Consider the following 24,284-nt stretch of genomic DNA (forward strand, 5'->3'; position numbering starts at 1 on the left):
TGACAATTATAATAACAATTATAAATTGATCGTTATTGGAATTTCACAAGGTACAGTATTAGAACCAATCTTATTTACAATATATACGAATTAATAATTTGTTGAAAATTGTTCTAAAGAAATAAAGTGGTAATCTATTTTGTTTTGCAGATAATAATGTACTAACATTTAATGGGGAAAATTGGGATAACACTTATTTCAATGCTAGCAATGGAATTAACGTAGTGAAAAATTGGCTTGACTTTAATCTCCTGTCCTTAAATACCAATAAAACTACCTATATTCCATTTTCTTTAACGGAAGGTTTACCTTCACCTATGAATAATTATCACTTAGTAATACATAATATTACGTGTAATGAATTAACAAATAATGATTGTAAATGGCCACTTCTAACACCTTCCACAGAAGTCAAATATTTAAGAAATATTGTAGATCAACATTTGCGTTGGAATAAACAAATTGATTTTATGTGTACAAGTATAAGAAAGACAGTTTATTAATTCATAATCCTTCGAAATTTTATCACTAAGGAGGCATTGAGAATAATATTTTATTACACAGAAGATTAATAAAAATTTGTCTAACAAAAATATGGATTGCCCAAAAAATTTAATTTATTCAGATTTTGAAGTATTAACTATTGAAGAAATTTATAAATATAGCTTACTAACTTACTACCACAGAAATCAAATAAAACTTAAATCTAATCGACACGAATATCGTACACGAAGGCAAAAGTTTACTTTCTCATTAATTGAACCTAAATGTCATACAAGTGCAGCTCTTAAACATGGTGCTAGTTTCGGCTCAATAATTATAACTAATTACAAACCATTTTCCAAATTTGAAATATTAAAAAATTGAAGCTTTTAAAAAAGAGATTTATAAAATTATTCATGATATGTAATATAAAAAATGTGTGTATTTTTTCACCTTTTATTTCTGTCGACTATATTCATTTCTTTATTGAATATCACTGGCTTCTGTCTGATTGTCAACTTATATTAAATGCTTTTTTTTTTCTTTCTCTCTTTCTTCCTTTTTTTGTTTTTGTGTGTTATTTAATGACCTGAATTAAGTTGCTTATTTAGTAAACTGCCCTTGTAAATTTAATGTTACATTATTGACTAAGACCACACCGTACACGAGCCTGCCCCTTAGGGTAGTTGCTAGAAACATTTTTGTTTTATAATTTTAATTTGTACTCACTAGCTACCTAGTTAAATAAATTATTACTTGACTATTTTGAATCAATAATTACATACACAGTATTCAGTATTATTATTTCAGTACCGGTATTTCTTGCAGTGATTTTTACAACTTTTCTCATACATAATTAGGTTATAGTTAATACTGTAATGTAAAAAGGTAGATAAATAAATAAAGGTATGAAAAATATAATTACTGCCTGCAGAACACTGTGTTCATTAATGCTGTTCTTTCTGCATTTCCATTGTAACGGCCAGGCTCCACGGCACATCTGCCACCTCATTAGATATGTTGTGCAGAACTGCTGTCGCTACAATGGTCGCCAATGTTGAGGAATTTTCGCCCTCATTTCTAGTGCCAGAACAGGACATTTCCTCTTCCAAACTTCAAATAATCTCTCTACTGGGATTTTGATACTATGTAAAAAAATAATTGGAATATTCATTGATTTCCAAATTTGCACACTGAAGGCAGGTATCAAATATAGTACTGTCATGTACTGACCCAGACTAATGTGCAGTTACATTAAGAATCCTCCGATTTTTGGTGCAGATATATATATATATATATATATATATATATATATATATATAATATTTATATTTTATTTATATTTTACTGTGTTATAAAGTGTATACAGGCCTATGCACTTAAACTATAATAAACGTGTTTTATTATTATAAACGGAGTTTTAATGCACTTTCTACTGTTCTTTTAGGTTATTTTACTTAAACCGGTCAGCTTATATCCCAATTAGTCCGGATCAACGAGGTTTTACTGTATTCATTTTGAGTTAAAGCTAGGTTCTCATCAATAAGGTGTTAGCTATTAACTTGTGAAGTGAAGCGACATAGTTTTATTTCAAAGATTTTCCAGTAGAAAGAGCTTAGATCTTCTTACACCAACTGGAATCGCCGCACCACTACCGGTGTAGTCGTATAACTCACACAGTGGCCATTCCTCCATGAAGGACATGAGAATGATCCTACAGTTTAATTTCGTGCCTCTCAGGACAGAAAACATTTTAATTACATATTTTGATCTTCAATGCAGCTGACGTAATAATTTTATTTAAGCTTCCAATTTCTGTCGTGAGTTGTCGCCACTGCACAGCTCAGAAATAATTTCTGAGGAACCATCCAAATATCTTACAGCAAACGGTTTTTTCTAGCAGTGAATTAAGTGGGCAGGGGAGGATGCTGAGGGCGGAGTATGGCTTGAATTTAACCGCGTATGAGGATATGACCGTGAATCCTAATACTACGACCCTTCTTTCTGGATGATGAAGACTCTGTCAAAGATTACAATAAGAATTTTCAAGTATCCTTATAGCCTTCTTAAATGCATTTCAGTGGTTATTTTAAAAGAATGGAATAAACGAAATAATAAATAATTTAAAATGATATAATCATGTAAAATTTTCACTGCTTGTTTACTTTGTGACCTGGTAGAGTGTAAGAGAAGGTCCTATGGCCTTAACTGTGCCAACATAAATAAACAAATTATTATTAATTTATTATTATTATTATTATTATTATTATTATTATTATTATTATTATTAAATATAAAAAGAATAAAAATAAATTACATAAAAGTAAACAAAATAGGCTATAATAAATACAAGAATTAACTGGATTTTCAGATGACATGACAGCCGAAAGAAAATCTGAAGTTGCATTTGATCATTTAGAAGAATTTAACTATAGCAAGAAATTAGTTGCGCAAACGTACGACGGAGCATCGGTAAATATCGGGCAGTACAATGGCTTAGGAGCCATCTTCGCAAGTAAAAATGGGAGGAGAATCGAACTTCGTTACAAATAAATTGCCAGTTCAAGAATGGTGAGTCAAAAACTAACATAGCCCTATTTTATTGCATTTGATTGCTCTATTATTATTATTATTATTATTATTATTATTATTATTATTATTATTATTATTATTAATAATTTCTGTCTTGGTCATCAGTCATCAATCTCATATCCTACATACAAAAAAAAAAAAAAAATCAAGAGTCGCCACTGAACTCCCAGTGTCTGCTAGTAGTTTCCCCATCAGTCGTCTGCTATCGCTGTTATTGTTTAGGTCAGTAGTGTCAGAGTTGTAAGCTCCGAAACCGGTTGTGGTGCTAGAGACGTCCAGTCGGAGCGTGAACTTGCTTATGTCTGTGGAAGCACCGGAGCACTCTACGAGTTATAGTGGAGCGCTCCGCTCCGTGTAGGCTGTGTCTGACAACGCTGGTTTAGGTTAAGTTCTATTTGTTTACATCTACAAAATTGCTACCTATTTAAATGCCACGATGGGTCACGTCTGCTCCCTCTGCAAGGCTTCTCCTCTTTTTATCTCAAAATTACTGTGGTTTCCCTTAATTTTCTAATACTTGTTCGCACAATGAGACAAAGAGTCCGTTTCAGTTACTACATATATGAGTCCAAGTGATACCAGAGTTTCAGGATGTATGTAGAATGCATTTAAATTTCAGCGACTATTTTCTGGATTTAAATGTTTTATACGCAATCATTTTTTTCAAAACTTATCTACTCCCACATTTATTGACACATCGTTCTGATTTTTTTCCGCTGTTTTAGTATATTCCATTATTTGATAATTAACATTCAATATTATGCAATTGTAAAGTATAATTGGGTCTAAAATATTTAATTCCCTATAATGCATGATTTCTTTTTAATTTTCAAATGATTAAATTCAATAATTTTCAATTCAAAACATGATTAAAGCTTCAGCTAACTAAAGGCAATTATATTATCCCATGCCATAAGATAGCTTGAGAATAAACTTCATTGAAAAATTTGTGAAATTATGGCAAAAGACAGGAATTATATTGATAGAAAAATATTAATATAAAATTAATATAATTAATTAATAATGCCAATATTAGCCTACTTGCACTAAAGCTTTGAAAATCTGCACTGTATGTACCAAGTAATGCTCAGAACTAGTATGCAAAAAAAACACAGTTTTATAGTTTAGAAATTATAAAAATTCAGTTCAGCTCCTCCTTAACCACCATATCGAAACAAAACTAAGAACAAAGCCCTAACATGTAATATCTTCATAAACAGTACACTCGACTATGCCAAACTTGTTTTCGTTAGTATAGTGCCGGTAAAGTAGAGCAGAGTAGAGTAGAAATCAGTGGTGGGGTAAGGCGACTGGTAGAGTTACTATCCCACTCTGCAATCCTACTCTACTCTACAATGATCAAGTACTCTACTCTACCAATTACGTTTACATTGGTAGAGATACTGTAAAAGGATAGTTAGTACTTGCCAAAGTTACACTCCTGCTAACTCTACTAATGAAAACTAGGCCTTAGCTCTCTTTTTCCCAATCCTTCACACCTCTATATTATCTATCTAACTTGCCTTCGCTTCAGTTACATATCATCGAACCACAATCTCTTCACACGCACCCAGAATAGCCGCATACTAGCCATAACAACATATAAGACATCATCGTATTCGTCGTCATACACAATCTCGCTATCGCGCTTGTGGAATACCCACCCAGTGACATCAGAGACTGTCGGAATAAACCAGTATTAAAAATAAACTTAGTAAGCATATTCTTGCTGGGAAGAGTACAATGCACTAAACTGAGTATTCTAACTTCATTGTAAAAGTTTCGAAATTGTTACTGTTTCATTTTCATTAAAATATTACTTATTCAAACCCGTTTGCGTCCAATAACGTGCATTCATCGTCGTCTCTACACATTTAATATTTCGATAATAAAAGCTGTAGTATGCCAACACTCCCTTGTCAGTATAAAATATCTTATGGAACAGCAGAATTAAACAACAGAGAAATTCTCTAATATTTATCACTGTATGAAGTCAAAACGAGTAGTAACCCACCCTGAATACTACCTATGTATAAGTAGGCAGATTGCATTCTAATAAAATATTATATTTTCTACATGTTTGTGTGTCAGCATTTAGTACTCGTCTAGCTATAAAATAGCAACCAATTTTTAAGTATCAACGAAGTGAATAATATCTTAAGGATAGAAGACGTGAAAACGTTCACATCTTTTATTGTATCGGTATTTCAACGTACCCGCGCGTTTGGGTATTGTCGTCCGACGTCATCAACAATGGCCGACAGACACGACAAGACGGATCGTTTCCATGGAAACACTGTGGTTTGCCATTTTCTGCGAAAAAGTTAGAAATGATGCGAACGGCGCTTTCGGTTTTGAAAGGAGTATCTGCGATTGCGGGACGCCGAGAATTTTCGGGAGGCGCAACGCGGTTCTCCTTAGGTAGACCAGAATTGGTCAGAATTGTGACGATGCTTGGGACGGTGGGCGTAGGAGGCTATTGTCAATGGAATAGTCGTAGCCTAGCGGACAGGAATGATTCCAAGATTCCTGATCCAACTCCCTCCTCACCCACGTCGTCACAACCAGAACACCCCCGGTATGTCACCCAATTTAAATATTATTACGCACCCCCTACACCAATAATCACAGCCAAAAGACAGTCATTCCTCCCATCCCCATTACCTTCCTCATCAAAATCACCTCCATCCCCATCCCCACCGCCACCTGCACCTTCACCTTCACCTTCACCTTCACCTCCACCTCCACCTCCACCTCCAACTCCCCCCCGTTCTATCCTTAAGAAAGATAAAAAGGAAGATCGGGATCCCGACCGCCCGCAGAAGACGGTGACATTTGACCTCCCCCAGATGTCTGAAAAGACGAAGGGGAAAGGCAAAGCAACCCCGGGCATGAGCAAACTCAAGACTCCCCGTCATCGTCCTGTTCCTCCGTGTAAGAACGACGATTGGCGCCAGAGGGTCAAGGAACCTTCTGAGTCGGATGACGACGACGACGACGACTTCGAGTACATCGACGCTTTTATGAGGTATACGAGGGACCGAATAACGACTTGGGAATTTATTCGGGACCTACAAAAACCTTTCGATGGTGACGATGTACCCGGACCATCGTCTAGACGCGGGCGGAAGTAGGGGAGCAAAAGAAGGTAAGAGTCAATTCTACTTCTTAATTATTACTCTTATTACGTGAAACATTTATTTATATATATATATATATGTTTCACATAATAATAAGTGTAATATATATACATATATATATATATATATATATATATATATATATATATATATACATATACCAAATTTTTAGTGAAAGTCTTTCTCTATCATTCCAAAAGTGACTTTTATAAAAGAGACAAAAACAATATAAAATGGAAAAGCAAATATTGATTCAAACCACAAAAAATTAATACTCGATTGCACTTGCCCATGTATGGTAGGGTGGTTGGGATGGGCAGGGCGGAACTCGACATGCAGCCACCTCCACGTGGTGAGTTCTGGGTTGTTTCAATTCATACAGAATGAAACAAGCAAAGAGCTGCATCTCAACGGTGAAAGGTGGTAAAAAAATTTATACAGGGTGGAAGATGTTCAATAACAGTAAGTTCACGCACTAAATGCTTGAGATAAAAAGAATGGAATCTTCCTTCTCCATTTTTTTTATCTTTATTTAGTAAGAAATCGATTTTGTTTCTAGGAAACATCGCTATATCGCAGTGAATTCAGTAGCAGTTGCCAACAGACGGAAACACTCTTCCCTGTAGCACAGATGGCAGTCATGAGGAGATCGCCCTTACACCCTGTACCCGCCGTGCTCTGGCTTAAGATGAATGTAACAAAAACATTATCGTCGTTGTTCCTACAATATCTCCTATGTGCAAAACATAAATTTTTTTCAGTAGGAAGAATAAACACATTTATTAGTGGGATTTTGTTCATTTATTTATTCTACACATTTAAATAACATCTATGTGCAGTCGGACTACATAATTCATAACAATAATCTACGCTTAATAAGCCAGTGTGTCACAATTACAAAATATATGATAATATTCACATAGGAGTTTACTTGTACCTATTATTATTATTATTATTATTATTATTATTATTATTATTATTATTATTATTATTAGTGTCATTAGCAGGAAATCGTATAGATATATTAACGAAAATATAACATTGAGAGAAATGATACAATGTACTTAGACAACAAATAAATTTGTTTTAAAATACATGATACATAATATAAACTAGGGAACTCTGTCCTATGACTATTTTAATCTGGAATCGAACATTTCATTACTACAAGACGGCAATTCTAGCTGAAGTTTTATTATCCAATTATATAGACATGAGCCATTATTTGTACTACAGGTATGTGCAGTTGTCAAAAGGAAAAGTAGCCGCTCTCCAGAAGCAAAGTTCCCTTCGGGTTTCTTCGCTACAATTCGGAGACAGGCGATGTTACATGTTGTTGTACCACGTTGCCTGATATGTATGGTTATAATTCAATAATTCTTTGTGTTACTTAATAGCGTAATGGCAGCGTTCCTGTCTCTTATGCATGAGGTCCTGCGTTCGAATACAACCCAGTGCTTTTTATGTTCCCTTTTGTTTCGTTTTTAAGACAGAGATACAAAGCATACATAATTGCTCCTTTCTCTTTTATGATTATTTTAGTAATTAACATCAGGTTCATGAATGTACTATGTCATGACTTTATCATTATTTATTATGACATTATGGCTGCAAATAAAAAGAAAAAAAAAATTATTCGCAACAAAAATCTGTTTCGTGACATATACAATACAAACGTACTGGCGTCTACCTTAGAACATTAAAAAAATAATCGTTAAAAAAAACAGGAAAAAGCCACGATTCTATCTTCCCCACATCTCGATCACATCTTGCAGTCGAGTGGGCATGGAATCGACTAGAATCTTTTCAAATAGCGACTGTTCTCAGCCACGACATTCCACAAGCAACCTGGACATACATGTGTTCTGCCCATGGGCAGGTCTTTCAATGCAAACCCAACATTCTCCAGTCTTTCCTATGTTCTCTCCTCCTCTTACTCTCCGCACATAATCCACATATCTTAATGTCATCTATTATTTGATATATTCTTCTGCCCCGAACCCTTCTCCCGTTCATCATTCCTTCCAGTGCATTCCTCAGTAGGCAGTTTCTTCTCAACCAGTCATCCAACCAATTCCTTTTTCTCTTTCTAATCAGTTTCACCATCATTCTTTCTTCATCCACTTTTTCCAACACAACTGCATTTCTTATTCTGTCTGTTCACTTCTCACGTTCCATTTTTCTCCACATCCACATTTCAAATGCTTCTATTCGTTTCTCTTCATTTCATCGTAATGTCCAAGTTTTTTCCCCATACAGTGTCACACTCCACACAAAACACTTCACTAGTCTCTTCCTTAGTTCGTTTTCCAGAGGTCCCCAGAAGTTGCTATTTTTCTGTTAAAAGCTTCCTTTGCTCATCTTTGCGATTTTTCTTGGTAAGGATAAATGCGCTAACTTCCCATTGCTTTCCGCACACCACTGTCTCTTTCGAATCTTAATAGATCCCAGGGGGCCAAGCGTGGCGGTGTGAGAGTGGATTTGACTAATTGGGCCCTCCGGAATTCACCGAAATTCACCGCAAAGGTTAAATATTAGTTCTATCAGGATTTTTGACCTGATCAGAACCGGGAAATCCCAATTAGCCTTTGCCCCCCGCATCCTGGACGAACTTGTACAAATCGTTAGAAAATCGTGGAGGGGGAATGGGCTATTTTCTCCGCAAATGTTTCTTTACTTGTGCCCTCGTAGTTCAGTCGGAAAAACGTCGGAATTTAGATGTAAACTTCTCAGTTTCAATTCCTCGTCACTGATTTTCATGTTATTGTGTTTGAAGATAGTACTTATAATATAATAATATAAAAAGAAAAAAACTAACACCAGTATTATGCAACTGTATTGCTCCAAACCTAATATTAAATTCATATTATTTATGTCGCTTAAAAACGATAACAGAATATAAATGATGACTTGAATATTATTTATGTCGCTAACGACAATAACAATATAAGTAACTTAAATATTATTTATACAGGATCACTAAAAAAACGATAACAATATAAATGGTAAATATCGGTTTGTTTGATTAATGTAAAATATTATATAAAATATAATTAATTATTTAAATAAAATAACCTATTTTACAAGGAAAAATGATTATTTATATTAAAATAATTATTTGTATAAAATATGAGTATTTATATCACTAAAGAACGATAACAGAATGTGAATTATAATTTGAATATTATTTATATCGCTAAAGAACGGTAACAGAATATAAATGATAACTTGAGTATCGTTTATATCACTAAACAAAGATAACAGATTACAAATGATGACTTCAATATTGTTTATATCACTAAAGAACGAAAGCAGAATATAAAAAATTATAACGTGAATATTATTTATATCGCTAAAAGAACGATAACAAAATATAAATAACTTGAATATTATTTATATCCATAAAGAACGATAACAGAATGTAAATAATTATTAACTTGAATGTTATTTGTAACGCTAAAGAACGATAACAGAATACAAAATATAATTTGAATATTATTTATATCACTAAAGAACAATTAAAAAAATAAGATGAAAACTTAAACAAGGCCCGAACTCACACTCTTTGAATCATTAAGCGAGCACTCTACTGCTGGTCTATGAGACGCAGACATGGAATAATTCCATAGTTCCGGAACTGCTTCTACAAGGACATGCATCGTGTAACATCGCCGTGACCCGAAGTGGACTTAGAAAATTTTCGCTGTTCACGAGTGCGGCCACTTTCTTTTTGACAATTGTACAGGGGCATCATTTTATTTTTACAAACATTTTTAATATTAACTTGGCTATACCTTTGGATCCACGCCATTTGCTACCCCCTTCCACGATTGGAGTTCGATGATACTGGCGTAATATACAATCAAATCACTTTAATAAGTATAGGAGGGAAGGAAAGTAGTTCATCCATTTACGTAAACTAGGAAATATAGCGCTTTTGAGTTTGATCATTTTATTAGGTTTTTGTTTAATCAAAATACAGTATAGTATTAACAGCGAGTGTTTTTACTCACGAACTGAGCTGTCCATGTGGAGGTATTCATTATGTAGTGTATATTATACTGTCTAGAGTACATTAGCGTACAATATAGAGAATAAAGTTAAATTGAAAAATAAATAGGCTAAACATGGATATTTAAACACATTTTTGAAAATGGTGGCCGTTCATTTCGATACAGGCTTCAGTTCTAATGTGGATATTGTACCTAATCCGAATTACCAGTTTCGTCCTTCGCAACTAGTAACTCATGTTGAAATAACTCTGTACCTACTCTATAAAGAGTACCTTACGTATTGTAAATTCAATCTTCACTTCTGCCCGATCCGAAAAGATAAAATTATTCAGACATACTATCTACTGTCTATCCAACTGGTTATGTCGTAGAGTCGTAAAAAGGGAGGAAATCACGTGACAGTTATATAACGAGGCCCTTTTATTTAAGTTATTTTAAGCAGTTGTATAATATTACGTAGACGTCCAGTTCCTAACAGAAATGAATGTTCTCACAAAAGAGCTAAGACAGCCCAGCCACTAGCTGGCGAATAAAAGCTGGTGGGGAAACCGGAATACGTCGTAGGCAGAAAATGGCAAACCACAGTGTTTCCATGGAAACGATCCGTCTTGTCGTGTCTGTCGGCAATTGTTGATGACGTCGGACGACAATACCCAAACGCGCGGGTACGTTGAAATACCGATACAATAGAAGATGTGAACGTTTTCACGTCTTCTATCTTTAAGATATTATTATTCACTTCGTTCATACTTAAAAATTGGTTGCTATTTTATAGCTAGACGAGTACTAAATGCTGACACACAAACATGTAGAAATTATAATATTTTATTAGAATGCAATCTGCCTACTTATACATAGGTAGTATTCAGGGTGGGTTACTACTCGTTTTGACTTCATACAGTGATAAATATTAGAGAATTTCTCTGTTGTTTAATTCTGCTGTTCCGTAAGATTTATACTGTATATGTGTATGTATATATATATATATATATATTCGCCGGAATTTTGTCAAGCAAGAGTTATTTTAAATGTCAGTAAATCTACTGACATGAGCATGCCGCACTTAAATGCAATCGACCTGGGCCGGAATCGAACACGCAACCTCGAACACAGAAGACTAGCGCTAGACCGGCTGCTCTACCCAGGCTGAGAGAAATGAAAAAAGTTCATGAAAACAATTATGGGTTTAATATTATGTGGCACATACGAGATACATTATTAGATTCAGAAAGTATTTGTTCACCTGATGATAGTAAGAAATAATATATATCGGGAAAAGTGGCAGAAGTCAAAATGTTAATTTTACAAAAGAAGAAAAAAACTGTCTTCACACTGGTTTATGTCGATTTGATTTTTTTCTGTATGAAATACTTATGTCTCTTATCCCAAGCAAGCAGATGTTCCGTAAGTTGTCAATACATTAATGAAAAATGTTTGTGGAAAATGACTTATGCCACTTTCCCCAAGCACTGCAGAATTCTTATATTAAGGTGTTCGTAAAAATTCCTGTCCGACTTAATTTTTGCAGGGAGAACTTCCCTGAAATCTCTTTATCCCAGGAACCAAGTTTTACCTGCTGGGCGTGCGTGGATTAAAGCTGTTCTCTTTTATTCTGGCAATTTTAGTGCGATTAACAAAGCTGTTTACGACTAAACCCAAGTGTTACTTTCTTGATTCAACGTACACAGAATATTTCGAAAAGTAAGCATTGCAGAGAAACTTCAGTTTAATACAGGCACAATTATAAAATCCGCTCCAAGCAATACAGAAACTAGAAAAGTGTGGATTGTCGCTTAATGATTCTACATCAATCTTTGAGAAAGTGAAGTGTGAACTTAAGTGTGCTGCTCTAAATATAAATATTGAGTGAAAAACTGTGGAGAGTTTTACCAGAGAATCCTTATTTTAAAATTGTATGTACTCTCTGTGAATGTTTTTAATTTTTATCGTCTTTAACAGAGATCTATAGACAAGCTACGACAAAAGATGAAGCTACTAAAAATAGGCTATAATTGAGCTTCTTGCAGTAAATTTAAACTCCAAGTTTTCTACGCACACAATATCCTTAATAAAACGAATATAAATTTGTATGTAAAATAATATTCCTTACCTTTCGTTGTCAGGTCCTCCGTCTTTCCTCCACTGAACCCCTTCTACGTGCTTTCCATGAGCGATGTGGGACACTGAAATGAAGTACGAAAATATTAGTGGTCGCATAAAACATAAAAAACTGGAACATCAACGGCAGAAGTAGAAATATCATTCAATGTGAATAATGATTGGCTACTAATGATGAGAAATGTCAAGACTCGTGAGTGATTTTCGAACTACAATCATAAAGAGACAACGTCAGCTTATCATATCAGTGGCAGAAGTGTTCGATGCACGCACGTCTGTAATAATTTTAAGTTTTAACTGTGAATTTAAGTGAAACTTACTGGCGTCAATGTAAATGTTGTACAAAGAATAATTTTCTAATATTATTTAAATATTTGAACAATTCCGCCTTCGGAATCTAGCTAATCATAAATAGACAATACAGCCATGTTAAAGACCACATAAGCTGAATATGAAAGCTTATATGCTTAACACTTCTAGGTTTTAAATCAGTACTTTCAATTTTTCTATTTATGAATCCGTTTCCTAACATTCGATATTTGAAGACATGAAGTAAATATAGGTTTGAAGTGGCATTTTCGTGAAAATTGCAGTTTTACTGGAATAACAACTTACCGTATTATCTAACCCTTTAACAAAAATAAAAATCTAAATCCAGATTCGTTGCTTTATCGTTTTATTTGGCGTTCGTATACAGCGGGACGTGTATTTTCCAATAGCTTCAACGTATGTTAAGACTCAAGTTCCTCCAAATTGTGATAGTAACTCTTAAATCCTTACTTGCTTCAAGTCTTCAATTTCATATTGAAATTATATGTTAATAAACTATAGAAAGATATTGAATATAAATGAAATTTAGTACCAGTAATGTGGTACATTTACAGTTACATAAGATGTTGATAATGGAAACAAAATACAGAGATTCGACCATAATAGGCTAATTCATACCTAGGAGTTGGCCGAGGTTCACTCAGCCTCCTATAAAATTGAGTACCGGGTCTGTCCCGGGGGTGAAAGTCGGTCAGAGCGTGGTGCCGACCACACCACCTCATTCTAGTGCCGAAGTCATGGAAAGCATGGGGCTCTACCTCCATGCCCCCCAAGTAGGCTACCTTCATGGCGTGTGACGAAGATACATTTACCTTTTTACTTTTACCTAGAAGTTGATGTCCCTAGGCTGGATATTCAGTTAGACGGGCACTTTCTTTACAAGAAACAATTGAGGGAAGGGGACATACCACAAATCCTGATATGTATTGTTGTTGTTTAGTCAACTGTTCGAAGACAGGTCTAAATCCACAAGTGACACCAAGAAGACACACCTATGAGGCAACTAGGCCAGGAGATAATGGGGTAGGGTGGCCAGTTCCTTCCCTCCTCCATTGCATACAGCGCCGACTAGGTACATATTACACTAGTCAGTCTGCAGATGCATACAAACAATTGTTCTTTCTCTGACACATATCATCAAATGATTTTAATTTCGTAGGTTATTTTACGAGGCTTTATCAACATCTTAGGTTATTTAGCGTCTAAGTTGAATGAGATGAAGGTGATAATGCCGGTGAAATGAGTCCGGAGTCCAGCACCGGAAGTTACTCAGAATTTTCTCATATTGGGTTGAGGAAAAATCCCGGAAAAAACCTTAACCAGGTAACTTGCCACGACCGAGAATCGAACCCGAGCCACCTGGTTTCGCTACCAGACGCTAACCGTTACTTCACAGGAGTTGACCGTCAAGTAAGATGTACTGCCTAATAATATATGAACATATCAGCCAGAACCTCAATCAGAGGATGCTATCCAACAGCATAATTCACATCCCTAACATTTGGGATTTATGAGTACATAACAGCAGAGCTCTACAATTTACTGTGCCTTACTATCAGTCCCTCAATTGATGTAATATTGTAAAGCTGTATAAACTGCACTTAACTGTGACATACGCATTCATTTAGTTATACTCGTAAATGAAGATCATTAAGAAGGTGACACGGAAATCACGATTCAAAATGATGTAAACATGATGTGCCTCGATTCTTAGCTAAATTGTAAAAGATTCTATTTTAAATATTCGGGAAATTTGTTTCATACTTGCGCCACTAGGGGATAAAAAGTGCAAAAATGCTGTTTTCACAATACAAGTCCTTTACGTTTTTCAACTAGCAAAGACAAACTCTGTAACAGGCGTCGTCAACCGACCGCACAGTCGTGCTAGCAGGAGCTGCACAGTGCACAAGTCTACACGTGAATCAGACGCTGTGCAGGATCAGGGAAGGGATGCTAGTTGAATCCGGGTCAGTGGCGGTCTACCAGTACAGTCATTCAAGAGTTGTCCGCATCCCTTATACTCTTATAGCCTATTGGTTATGCACAATTCCATGTGTTTCTATTTGAAACATACGTAATAAAATTTATCCTAGAACTTAAAGAATTTAAAACATGCCATCATTAATTGTTTCTGGCAAATTAGTAAACAAACCGTGCACATTAAATATGTTGAAATTAGCCAAATAATACACTGAGTTTAACGACCCATTTTGTTCAAAAAGCTAGACACAGTTTCTTCAGTTTTATGTTTAACATAAATTATTCCTTCTTTCAACAACCGTAAATTAAATTATTACATGAAAATAAAGGCCACAAATATAAAGTAATAAAAATTAATAAACTATATTCAATATTTATTCTCCATCAAACTACAATCTATATAAGGGATTTGTTTTAATGTACAGTATATCTAACAAACATTTTTTCTTTCTAGAAACATAGTAAATGTCAAACGAGCTTATTAATCTTACTTTAAGATAACGAAATGCAAAAATTAGTTACTTTTGTACCGATAGAGTTAGGGAAAGAATGTTTAATATTTAGTTTATTATTATTATTATTATTATTATTATTATTATTATTATTATTATTATTAATATAATACATTAGTTATTAGTAATTTTTGGATGAAAGTGATTCGTTCTTCTCCCTTATATTGTTCATAATCATTTGAGTGATAGGACGAATAATAATGTTGTGAGTTGAAATTCCTTCTGTTATTCAGAATTTTACCACAAACCAAACACGTGGGCACTGCCGACTTTTCAACAAATAGAAATGAATCTTTCCATAATAACAAATTCAATGGCGTGGATGATCTATCGGACATCGCTTCTTCTGACATTTCTGGTCCGCCACTGTGTACTACAGAGAACGAACTGTGTCCGTGCGCCTGCACAGACATCGCTACACAGCAGGCGAGACGCTGCACGTAACTAGCGCCACGGTCAGTTAAGGACGCCAGCTCAATAACAACAATGCAAAGGTACGTCTGTACTTTCTCCGCTTTCCAACAATACAGCTCTAGACCTCATTTCTAAAATGAAGTCCGCATTTCTCTCATTGGACATCTGCTATATCGTTGGAATGGAAATGCTATCTACTGTCACTGTCTGGCCTACAGCGCACGGTTGACCTCTCAGGTCACCAGACCTGACTCCATGCGATTTCTGTCTTTGGGGATGAAGGATGCCGTCTGTGATTGTACACTATAAAACAAACATTAAAGTAAGGCAAAGGAATATCGCTGTGATTGTATCTATAAAGAGTAAATATTACGGAGAGTGCGACAAGAATTTGACGATCGGACTGATAACTACGTGATGTGCCAAGTGGCACAGAGTACTTACATCCAGTGTCTGTAAGGAGCCAGTTAATACATTGAAGGTTTAGCCAACAGATGCACACCATATTATTGCATTGTTCTTTATAGTAAGTGTACACAACAAATTTCCATCAGTTTGAATCACTCTGTACTTTCACATTTCAAGAGTTTCGAAGCAGGTCTGATTCATTTGAAAATCGCATCACTATTTATAGTTTTTCTTGACCTATTGGTCAAAATCATATAATTTACTAGGCCTACGCAGCAAAATGACGGAAAAATTAGTAGGCCTATATCAGGGCCGGGCATGAGAGCGGCTCAGTCTAGCCGGCCAGAGCTGCTCTCGCTCCGCAAGGTACTTCAATTCCAAGCCAGCGCAGAACGCTCACGCAGTGGCGGACTCGCATTACAGCTACCTTCCCTGCATTAATATAACAAGAGCCACGGTTGTTATAATCATTCTGTCAGTACATAATAGTTTATAAGGATATTACATCAATCCATTGTACAGTACAGAATTTATAATACTCTTATTAATTTAGTGAAATAAACTTCCCTCTATGCACACACACACAAATCATTAGGCTTATTTACATAACCCATTCTTACATACCGCAATCTCCTCACCACGGTTCTACGAGACAGGCGCATGGCTTCTACTTCCCCTACTTGCTGTGGGCAGAGTTCATCTGCCAGTATAATTAAACATCGCTTGATGAATTCACCTTCGTTGAATGTTTTCAATTCCTTAGCAATTTCGTGGCAAATTTTGTAGCTAATTCTCACAGCCGATTCACTAAATGCATTATTGTCATCCTGTTAATACATAATACATAATATATAATATAATATAATATAATATAATATAATATAATATAATATAATATAATATAATATAATATAATATAACATAATATAATATAATATAATATAATATAATATAATATAATATAATATAATATAATATAATATAATATAATATGATACAGCTTCTTGTCTATGCGGATGACGTGAATGTTAGGAGAAAATCCACAAACGATTAGGGAAAACGCGGAAATTCTACTTGAAGCAAGTAAAGAGATAGGGTTGGAAGTAAATCCCGAAAAGACTAAGTATATGATTATGTCTCGTGATCAGAATATTGTCCGAAATGGAACTATAAAAGTTGGAGATTTATCCTTCGAAGAGGTGGAAAAATTCAAATATCTTGGAGCAACAGTAACAAAATATAATTGACACTCGGGAGGAAATTAAACGCAGAATAAATATGGGAAATGCCTCTTATTATTCGGTTGAGAAGCTTTTGTCATCTAGTCTGCTGTCAAAAAATCTGAAAGTTAGAATTTATAAAACAGTTATATTACCGGTTGTTCTTTATGGCTGTGAAACTAGGACTCTCACTTTGAGAGGGGAACAGAGATTGAGGGTTTTTGAGGATAAGGTTCTTAGGAAAATATTTGGGGCTAAGAGGGATGAAGTTACAGGAGAATGGAGGAAGTTACACAACGCAGAGCTGCACGCATTTTATCCTTCACCTGACATAATTAGGAACATTAAATCCAGACGTTTGAGATGGGCAGGGCATGTAGCACGTATGGGCGAATCGAAAAATGCATATAGAATGCTAGTTGGGAGGCCAGAGGGGAAAAGACCTTTGGGGAAGCCGAGACGTAGATGGGAAAATAATATTAAAATGGATTTGAGGGAGGTGGGATATGACGGTAGAGACTGGATTCATCTTGCTCAGGATAGGGACCAATGGCAGGCTTATGTGAGGGCGGCAATGAACCTCCGGGTTCCGTAAAAGCCAGTAAGTAAGTAATATAATATAATATACTCGTATGATATGATATATGATATGATATATGATATATGATATGATATGATATGATATGATATGATATGATATGATATGATATGATATGATATGATATGATATGATATGATATATGATATGATATGATATATGATATGATACATGATATGATACGATATGATATATGACCATGAATTAATACAACTTAAAAAAACATGTTTCTCAGGTACATTATATTAGAGTATCTATTCGATATTTATATTGCATTATAAGTTATTATAGTACATTTAGTAATATATAATTTTAAATTATACAAGTATTATGATTAGTATAGTATATTACAGTTCATGATATATAGTATGATATATGTTATATCATGAACTGTAATGTACTATACTATAATATATCATAATACTTGTATAATTTAAATTGATATATTACTAAATATATAATAACTTATAATGCAATGTAAATATCAAATAGATACTCTAATATAATGTACCTGAGAAACATTTTCTTTAAATTGTATTAATTACCATCATATTTGTCATATTCTGTAGCATGATGTTAAGAATAATGTCGTTGGATATTGAACTTCTTAACCAGTTGGAGTTGTTTTATGCCAAATTAAACACTTTGCTAATCCACTGCTCTCTACCAAAAAGAACTCCTCCTCCCATGATACATTAAAAGCATTGGGAGTAGCGGGCCGCTTTAGTGTATGAGCGGAAGCTCCGTCTTCAAAGTTCGTCTCATACTGCAGAGTCACCACTGCACCGACACTGAATGCTTACGTCACAGCGCTCGCAAGATGCACTCTTTAAAGCTCACAGCGTTCATTTCTCAGAATCACGTAATGTGCCCAGCCCTGGCCTATATTCTGGATTGCACACAAAATTTGATTTTATTAACTCATCAGTAAAACATTATGTTTTGACGTTTTCTAAACTGTACGGATTAACTAGCAATTAACATTCCAGTTGGCATTCAGAAGTCATACGCATCTAAAGAAACATATTAGTGAGTTACAATGTTTGAACAAACACTAAAGAGCAAATTCCTTTTCACTTGGACATTGTTTCCTTCTATGTAAGCTACACGTAACAAAAGAGGTTTGTAACTGGTAGCAGACACTTCTTTAAGAAGCGAGTGTTAATTCTTTAATTGGTTATTTTACGACGCTTTAACAATTGCTGTGATTATCTAGAGCAGGCCTGCACAAGGTTTGCGCTCTCCGAGCCGGCTCACGGCTCAAGAGCGGAATGCAGATATTAGCTGCGCTCTGTATAAGGGAGGACTGGAAGGAGTGATCTCGTACAAAATATACACAAAGGAAGTACTATTACGAGTGTTTATGAAGTGAATTCCTGTTCAGTGTTTGCAAAATTATCTTGGACTAATATTAATTAATAACGAAATATTTATTTTACAGAAATAATATAAATTTTATAGCTACTTATATGTAAAAATATAATTTCGTTATATTTTTATTTATCAGAACGGGGTTTTATGCTGTTAGCAGCTGAAAGGAACAGTAGCCTACTGATCGTAATGAAACATCAGTTACAGATGTTCGATGTCAGCCTTTATTAAAGTTGATTATAGAAAACAGTTGCTCACAAATATAAATCTTGAGCCAAACATAGCAAATCATTTTCACAGCCAGCCTGTGTAGTCGTGGATATTATTGCTAATATTTAGTCTTGTAAAACTCAACCAGGCTAGTAGTATTATTCAAACGATCTTTAGCCCTTAGGTCACATTGAAGATCAATAAGTTCGAGCTGTAAATCGTTAAATGTTAAATGTTATGTTCCGTCTTTGAGATTCCTCCATACTGTACTGTAGCAGTAGGTAAGCAACGTGAAACAGTTACTGAGAATAGGCCTACACCACAGTCTAATAGATACAGTCGCGCAACTTCAACACTTTTTTTGCCAACATTCGCGACACTAGCGCCCAAGCGGCAGGCAAGGCACTGGTCATAGGATTGATACAGCCAGCACATGCTTTAAAGGGATGCAAGCTGTTATAATAACGTTTTAATCATGCGTCGGAATAAAGGCAATGTGTGCAATGACGAAAATTGCAGTAACAACAAGTTTAAATCTCCGAATTTGTCTTTTTTCAGATTCCCTAAAGACCAAGAGAAAACCATAACTCAGTCATAACCAATAATCCACGTTGTAGGTAGCCTACGTATTGTGTTCTATAAAACATTATTTTATTACTTATCAGTTACCTATTTGTATGTCAGGAAGGACAGTTTAAATAAAAACAAAGTAAATACCTGTTACAGTATATTATTTTTTTGCAGAGATCATATGTGTAAATGTGTAACCATTCCGATTTTGGGTAATACATCTACAGTTTTTAATGCAAGTAATTCCATAATTTTTGTATTCCTGTTTTTTTCTTTATATTTTCAAAAGTTGAATGTTATATAGCATTCAAGTAGGTACCATGGTGTTAATTTTGCAAGAATTCATGGAGTATAGTAATCCCTTTGCAAAATATTCACTCCTTGAATAAATCCAAACTGTGTCGATAAATTTCTGATGTGTTCGTGTAGATTCATGTGGCAGACGTATTAAGTTCTCAAGAAATAAAAGAGCCTTTTTAAATTTAATATAAAAAGCAATCTTTTCTGTAATAATTTGCATGACTGTTATTGGTGTTGATTTTACATTCCCGGTGATTATTTGAGCCATTCAGTGCAGAAGTGGTGTAAGTCAAAATCGGGTAATGAGGTTTAAAGTAAAAATTCTGTAAAATACAGCGCAAAGTAGCAATTAATATATCTTTCGTGCTATTCACTGACTATTAATAATTTAAATACATTCAATATTAACTGCCGCTTTGCGATGTATTTTACAGAATGTTTACTTTAACCCCTCATTACCCATTTTTGACTTACACCACTTTTGCTCTGAAAATAAAATTAGGCCTACATTTTCTGAGTTAATTGAAGTTACAATTTTTTCAACAAAATTGTATGTTCATTTATTTGTTCTCACCTACGTCATATTAACAGTAAGTGCATGTAAATTACGTATTTATAGGTAGGATATGTTAAAATTGGGCATTATGTGTGAAAACTGGAAATGTAATGTAAAATGCGGTAAACTTGCCATAAAAATTTAAACCATAACATCAGCACTATTTGTGACTCAAAATAATGAAGGAAATACCGGTTGTTAAGAAATGGAAAAATAATGAATTTCATATTAATGTTTAAATCCTCCCCTTTTCTTTATTTTCAAGTTTACCTCAGCGGCCGAGTTTACCCCAATTTGCGGTATGCAAAATCGTTAATTTCTCAGGAAATAGGGAGAGGAGTTCACCACGCGATGTACCCTACGAGATATTCCCTACAATTTTGAAGCTGCTACGTAATTTTTACTCTTCTCACAGGAAATACGAAGTTCCAATGATTCATAAATATATTTAGGAATGAACTGAATTAACCGACCACGCAACGAACAATTATATCATTTCAAACCATGATACGAGATCAGGGCCATGATTCAGTTGTAAGGAGCAGAAAGAATTACGTTTATTCCCAGCTTCTGAAACTTGTAGATTAACTGCGTGTGAAATTCTTCTAGGATTCTAAAGTAGAATTAATAAGAACCATATACACTTATTGTATAGCATAAAAATATAAAATAAATTACGCAAAACCCGTCTTCTGATGTGTTATCATATGTCGTGTGCACACTTTTAACTTGCCTGCCGCTAGAGGGCTACTGTCGCGCCAGCTGTCAAATGTTGGCATATTTTATACGTATGAGTTGCGTGACTGTATCTATTAGACTGTGCCTACACACTGCACTCCACTAGATAGCTGAGTGGTCGTTTCCCTCTCCTCTAATGTAAGTCTGATGTATCTTCCTCTCCGTTTCGGCGAGTGGTAAACACAGCTCTCCCGCTCCGACGGAGCGCGCGCGCTCGTTGAGCGCTGTTTGTGCAGATATGATCTAGAGTCTGAATGAGATGGCGATGATACCAGCAAAGCGAGTCCACGGTACAGCACCTAAAGTTACCCAGCATTTGCTCTTAATCAGTTGAGTAAAAATGCTTAAAAAACCTCAACCAAGTAAATTGTCCCAACGAGGAGTCATTTGGTTGGACGAACTGCAATAAAAAGAGGCAATAAATTCACTACTACATACAGAAATACTACACACAATAATTAATTCTTCTCGGAACATCGTCTTTGTTCGGGGTAAGCCAGAGAGTTTCTAATTATAATTATCAGTCAAAATCGGAAACTCATACTACTCGAAGACATCACCCCAGCCTAGTTTTACTTCAATTTTAAATTGTTTAATTTAACGACGTTTGCAACTACCGAGGTTATATCAACATCGCCGGTGTGCCGGAATTTTGTCTTTTACATGCCAGTAAATTTGCTGACATGAACCTGTCGCATTTGAGCACTCTTAAATGCCATCGACCTGGGCCGGGATCGAACTCGCAAGCTTGTGCACAAAAGACCAACAATATACCGACTGCGCTACCCAAACGACTCCTATTTTTTAACTATTACTCTCTTAAAGATATATATATATATATATATATATATATATATATTTAGGATTCTACAGATACTGCCGTCTTCCTGTGCCAATCCTCCAAAGCCTTCTGTCTTGTGCGTCTTCAGTCTTCAACCCTCTCTTGTGCATTACCTCCATTACTTCGTTGTCCCAAGTTCTTTTTGGTCTACCTCTTCCTCTTGTTCATGGAGGTTTCCACTGGTACATTTGTTTAGGCCATCTATTTTCGCCAATTTTCATCAGATGACCAAACTCTTATTTTCTATTCTATTTAACACAGTCTCTTCAGCATCCATTTTATGCCTAATTTCTTCATTTTTAATGTGGTCCAAGCGGGAGACTCTAGCACTTAGTCTCAAATAATCCATTTCTACGGCCAAAATTCTTTTTCTATAATATGCATTCGTTACACATATTTCACTTCCGTAGTTTAATAAAGATTCAACTAACATTTTGCTAATATATTTTTTGGTATCCTTCCAAAGATGTTTATGCTACCATACAGAATTTAAACATGTTATAATTTTTTTTACTTTGTTCAACTCGATTTTTTAATTCCTCTTCGCCAAAACCTTCTGCTTTATGTACCTAGGTATTTTGCCTGGTTAACTTGTTTAATTTCAATTTTATCATCTATAACAATATTATCATTACTTTTAGTATTAATGGCCAAATATTCTGTGTTCTTATAATTTATAGAGAGACCCCAGAATTCATAAAATTTGTTTAATCTTTTGACCATAAATTCCAAAACAAAAAGATCTTGCGCAATCACTAGGCCTACTTGATCGTCTGCAAATTGTAAATTAAATAGGAATTTATCTTCTAATTTTATTCCAATTCCTTGACAGCTTTGTTTCCATTGTTTCAATACCTGTTCGATGTATATATTGAACAGTATTGGTGATAAGCTGCAGCCTTGTCTCAACCCTTTGGATGTTTATATTTGTTGTGAAAAGATTTTTCCAATTATAATATAGGATGATAAACGAATTTATAGGAAATGGAAAGTGTCGGTGGGACGAAAGAAGTAAATGGGAGTACCCAGAGAAAACCCTGTGCAATATCTCTTTAGTCCACCACAAATTCCATTAGACCTGAACAGGAATCGAACCCGGGTCGCTTCCAAATCTCATAGATTACCTGCAGCATCTAGCATTAATCTTTAACAGTGAAATAATAATAATAATAATAATAATAATAATAATAATAATAATAATAATAATAATACTTACTTACTGGCTTTTAAGGAACACTAAGGTTCATCGCCGCCCTCACATAAGCCCACCAGTGGTCCCCATCCTGAGCATGATTAATCCATTCTCTATCATCATAGCCCACCTCCCTCAAATCCATTTTAATATTATCTTCCCATCTACGTCTCGGCCTCCCTAAAGGTCTTTTTCCCTCCGGCCTCCGAACTAACACTTTATATGCATTTCTGGATTCGCCCATACGTGCTACATGCCCTGCCCATCTCAAACGTCTGGATTTAATGTTCCTAATTATGTCACGTGAAGAATACAATGCGTGAAATTCTGTGTTGTGTAACTTTCTCCATTCTCCTGTAACTTCATTCCTCTTAGTCCCAAATATTTTCCTAAGCACCTTATTCTCAAACACCCTTAACCTATGTTCCTCTCTCAAAGTGACAGTCCAAGTTTCACAACCGTTCTATAAATTCTAACTTTCAGATTTTTTGACAGCAGACTGGATGATAAAAGCTTCTCAACCGAATAATAACAGACATTTCCCATATTTATTCTATGTTTAATTTCCTCCCGAGTATCATTTATATTTGTTACTGTTGCTCCAAGATATTTGAACTTCTCCACATCTTCAAAAGATAATTTCCAAGTTTTATATTTCCATTTCGTACTATATAATCTTCACGAGACATAATCATATG

General features: G+C 34.9%; 1 protein-coding gene across 1 annotated transcript in view; it reads right to left on the reverse strand.

Annotated features, from left to right (window-relative positions):
* galene overlaps window positions 1-24,284 on the reverse strand; it is a 758,695-nt gene that overhangs the window by 672,338 nt on the left and 62,073 nt on the right. Inside the window, exon 2 of the mRNA XM_069842980.1 lies at window positions 12,339-12,411. The gene's annotated coding sequence lies outside the window, so the exon portion shown is untranslated. The remainder of the gene's footprint in view (window positions 1-12,338; window positions 12,412-24,284) is intronic.

The sequence above is a fragment of the Periplaneta americana genome, chromosome 13 (assembly GCF_040183065.1).
Source record: "Periplaneta americana isolate PAMFEO1 chromosome 13, P.americana_PAMFEO1_priV1, whole genome shotgun sequence".
Taxonomy (NCBI): Eukaryota; Metazoa; Arthropoda; class Insecta; order Blattodea; family Blattidae; genus Periplaneta; species Periplaneta americana.